This window comes from Galleria mellonella, unplaced genomic scaffold (genome assembly GCF_026898425.1).
Source record: "Galleria mellonella isolate WM207_F2 unplaced genomic scaffold, CSIRO_AGI_GalMel_v1 utg89, whole genome shotgun sequence".
In the NCBI taxonomy this organism is placed as follows: Eukaryota; Metazoa; Arthropoda; class Insecta; order Lepidoptera; family Pyralidae; genus Galleria; species Galleria mellonella.
This window is the reverse complement of record NW_026442169.1, coordinates 893,127-898,559: the sequence shown is the minus strand read 5'-3', so window position 1 is coordinate 898,559 and position 5,433 is coordinate 893,127.

The window sequence follows — 5,433 nt, the reverse complement described above, 5'->3', positions numbered from 1 at the left end:
CAACTAGGCATTGATGGACTCACGTATGTGTGCGTCGGCTACGTCTCGGCCCACATTTACACGTTCGTCCATCAATGCCTCAGTTGCTTGCCGCTGCAGTATTGTACTATTAATCGCGGCGGCACTTACGTACTTGATCCCTGGACATTTTTTATGTGTGCTATTCTATTTCATCATCATCCACCTGCATCCACTGACTCCCTGCAATGCATTTCAGGTCGTCATTCCATCCAGTGGGGGTCTTTTTTTTAATGACTGAGAATGGTAACCCCGCCTGCGCTATCGGTATACACTGGCGGGGCACCAGTAAGAGATAATAGATGAGGATGAAAGCAGGTCAGTTAGCCCATCCTGGTGAATTCAACTAGAATTAAACTCGATGGTTTCCAGGGGGAATCACGTGGAGGTCGACCTGATAGGGTATATTGTTAGTAATGGGGCTATTTGACCCCATTACTAATAATCCCTTTCCCTCCTCAAGTGGGGGGTCGTCCCACATCTAATTACATTAAGGTAATTCACTTATCCCGGTAACGAATTAATCTAAGCCAGTCTATTTAAACAAATTAATACCTTGCTACCTGAACTGTTAATAAAGGTGCGATGGCGTCGAGCCAACGACCACGCGATGTGTCGTTTGTGTGTGTGTGTAACAGATTACTTGCAAATAACTATAGATTTGCAAATTCGTTTTTGAACACCATGGATTTGGTATTATTTTTGAGGATGAAAATAGAATGGTAACCCCGCCAGCGCTATCAGTATACACAGGCGGGGCACCAGTGAGGGATGATAGGTGAGGATGAATGCAGGTAACCCATCATGATGAATTCAACTAGAATTAACCACGATGGTTTTTAGGGAGAACCACATGCAGGTTTGAAGGGTGGGATATGGCGTGAATTTACTGGGTACAAAGGAATAACACCCGAGTCCTCAGGAATGGCAACGCATCGGAGGTATCATGGGCGAAACAGTATACTCTGTTATGTCCACGGTACTGCTCATGTCTATAGGCGACGGTTACCACTTTCCATCAGGTAGGCTGTCAGCTTGTTTGTCATTCTAAGTTGTATAAAAAAAATCTAATCTGTACAAAGTCTATTTAGAGAAGAAAAATGAAGGAAGGCGTAGTAGTGTGCAAGTTACTATGCGCCAATTAATTTTGCATTTTCCATTTGGTAATACGAAATTTACACTCGAAACTTCGTCTCACGATACGAGTAAACTGCTAGATCGACGAGGAATTAAATAATTAAAAAAAAAAAAGTTACCGTCATCTGTTGAATCTAGCGTAAATATAATAGTTAATACTCATCGAGTGACTCATTTTTAACTCCAGCCGGTTATAAATAAAAAAATCTCCAGATTAATTTATTACAAGTATTTACAGAGACATCTGTAATAGTATGACGACAGTGTACCTAAATAATTCTTAGATTTATTATTCTGTAAATTAGTTTAATGACCTTATTATGTTATAATATGGTTAATGACCTCCATAAGATTTTATTTTTACATTATTTTGCGTAAATTAGAGAGAGAGAGAGTTAGGTTCCCGATCGTCTCCCGATGTCGTGAGAGTTTAACTCACTATTCTAAATGGCCATACTAGAAAAGGTGTAACCAAATCTATCTATCAAATCACAAGACAACAAGAGAGGACAAGAAAGAACAAGACAGCAAATATTTTCATCCCATTCTATCTTATAGACTCGTAAGCCTCTATATTATAACGTTTCTATCAATAGATTCGTTTGTACTTTTTCAATCGAGCAGAATTCACCGATTGGATCGTCATCATTAATGAGACGATCTATTTCTCATTCCCACTCAATCGTTTGTCACTTCTCTAGAGGAATGGAGGGTTTACCGTGAAATGAAATTCCGAGTTTTCGGACTCAATTTCATGTTTTCGTTCATAGAAAAATCAACACCGTAAATGGAGTTTAACATTTCGTCCGTCATAAATCCTACCATAACAGTCCAAAGGAATTGTATTTTAATATTTTCAATATTTTTAAACAGTATGTAATAAGTAATAACATCAAATTTGTGTTTTGTTCAGTCCCGAAATTTTGGAAAATATTTCATGGCAATTTCCTCTATTCTCTGTTTGATATTGTGTTCACAAATTAGAGTTTATGATCTCAATTCCAATATATTTCGAAAATCGATGTGTCGAACCTCCATTTTCGATTTTCTGAATCGATTATTGAGGTCCATCGATAGATATAAGATAGATCGATACAAAAATGAATAGATCTAGATTGATCTATTCTGTATTATGTAGATACTGTAATTATTTATTACTTTACTCACGTTTTGAATTTAGGAATATTCGACTAATTTCGAACTTATTTGGAGTCTTTATTCATGAGCTCGGTTCACGGCTTTGTCGCGAGCTGCACTATATACAATACAGTGTGACTCACGATAGTTATTATATAGATATTGTAGCCTAGCAAGGCTGAGAATTTTGCTCTTTTTTGTAGAAACCTGTTCATTTTTTTGTGTAATTTCATTTTTTACCAAAATGCATATGAAAAGATCGAAAATGTTTATTTGAACGTCGGTTTTCTCATGGATCGTGATGAGATTTCATTTCGAATCGATTCAATAGATATTTTTTTCTCAAATTCATATTCATCATCGTCATCATTCCAGCCATTATTCGTCCACTGCTGGACATAGGCCTATCCCATAGATTGCTATAAGTGACGGTCCTAAATTACCTACATTTGGGGGAAAGGATCGTTAGTAATGTGAAGTAATGGCCTCATTGCTAGCAAACCTTGTTAGGTCGACCTCGACGCGGTTCCCCCTGGAAACCATTGTGATTAATACTTCTTGCATTCGTCACGATGGGCTAACTGACCTGCTTTCATACTCATCTATCATCCCTCACTGGTGCCCCGCCAGTGTATACTGATAGCGCAGGCGGGGTTACCATTTCATTATCATCCATTAAAAAAACCACCTACATCCACTAACTCCCTACAACGTACTCGTATTTAAGGTTGTCATTCCATTTCAATTCATATTATTAGAAATAAAAATGTCAATCTAGCCTACAATTTGATAAACAATCTTCACGGATATTAAGATACCTGACAGACCGAAGTCCAGTATGAATAAATATATTAAGAGATTCATATTTCGATGTAATTCGACATGTTGTGACAGGAGAGAACTGTTTGTTTTGATAGTTAATTAAATTATGATTTTGGTGGATCGTAGCGTAAGTTACATGGATTATAACAGTATTTAATATTTAACTACGTATCTGTCATATTTCACTTGAATTTTATGCTTTAATTTGCATTTCACATACATAATCAAAGCCACTTTAAAGTAATTCATTTATATATTACATACTTTTATTCTTTATTTTTATTGAGAAACCTTTTTTTTTTTAAACAACTTAGAATGGCAAACAAGCTGACGACCCACCTGATGGAAAGTGGTAACCGTCGCCTATATACATGAGCAGTACCATGGACATAACAGACTATACTGTTTCGCCCATGATACCCTCCATGCATTGCCATTCCTGAGGACTCAGGTGTTATTCCTCTGTACCCTGTAAATTCACGCCATATCCCACCCTTCAAACCGAAACACAGCCATGCAAACACAGCTGCTTCACGGTAGAAACACGAATGGGACAGAGGTACCCAAGCAATCGACTTTTGTTTAATTATTGCTGACAAAATGGACTGTCCCATCCTAAAATATTGGGTGGGACAGGTTATCAATGCAAGAGCGTTATGACCGCTGATTTACTAACATAGGTTAAGTCAATTTATAACTAACAAAATGGGCCTTATGTGGTCTGATTAAATAAATATTATTATTATTAATTAATCTTAATTCTTATTAGTGGATTAAAAAGTAAGAAAAAATAAGTTATCCCCGTGTAGATCCTGACTGTAGATTCACGTGAGTCTAGACTTGAAACACAGAGTAATGATATATTTTTATAGTCTGCTTCATCTTTATAGGTGTCATCCCTCATTGGTGCTCCGCCAGTGTTTACTGATAGCACAGGAGGGCTTATCATTCCATTTTTATTCATTAAAACACCTGATGGAAAGTGATAATCATCACTTACATGTAGCATGCATGTATATAGATAGCTCCTTAATCCAGTGATCGCTTTTTGCAATCTCTAAAGAAAGAAAACAAGTAATGACTTATGAAAACTCAAAAGTGATAACTGATATTGTTTTCAATCGACCTTCATCAATGACATCAGACGGATAAAGAATTCTATCTTTACGTGTCTTTTGTTTATTTCACTTTTATATGACTATTATTATAATACGAACATGAACATATGTTCTGTAGATTTTCCTGAATTTCCTAATTTATTATATGTTCAAAATAATCCTATATAAATATTGATAATTACAATTTTTTTTTTATTGAAAAGAAAATTGAAAATAAATTAATAATAACAAAAATACAATAAATCACGTTAACAGACAGTATAATGAATTCAACTATTAACAGATTTAAAGTAAATACAATTAATAAATAACAAAATAAATAAAAAGGAATCAGAAAAAAAAATTGTAATCAATATTGTCAAAAAAAAAAGAGACCAACACAGAAATAAACTTTGTCAAATGAAATTGTTACTGAGAATTTAATTAAAGAGGGTATTTAATTGAATAATATTTTTAACGGCTAACCCTGACATTTTGTTTTGAGAAAGCTTAACACCATAGTCCTCGAGAGTATAAGTATTTTGTAATGTTCATGGTAAAAACAAGGAAATCTTTGTGTTCATGCTGTTGTTTATGTCTATAGGCGACGGTGACCATTTTCCATTAGGTAGGCCTTTTACTAGTTTTTCATTTGGAGTCGCATGTCAAAAAATGTTAATATATCAACGAATTTAGATCTGATAAATAAATAAATACAGTTTATTCGAGTTAGTTTGCACTATTATGGGTCCAGTCGTTTTTTACTTCTTACTTTTCAAAATAAAAATATAATATTAAAAATAAAAATTTTCCTAATTCTGAAAAACTTGTTTAGCTTAAACAATGTTTTTAACGCGTGAGAAAAATCGAAAACAGCGCTGTCTATTTCAGATAATTGTTTAAACAACTCATTCTGTTTTGAATCAAGATTCCAAGAAAGTCTTCAACGTCTTAAAACTAAAATTAAATTATTGCCCGTAAACAATATTTTATAATTTACCATCAACTCTATAAATACTAAAAACCATACCGGATATCATTTTTAATAATCATTCCAGTGTCATTCCATTTGCAGCATGCAAAATCAAGATCGAGATCACCCGTAGAGGAAACGCCAACGAGCATGAGGCATCCAGACGCGAGTGAGTGTTGGGGACTCGCTTCAGCGAACGCTCCCGCTGTAGTGAAAGCTAAGCTCGTCTGAAAGTGTAGCCTGGGCAGG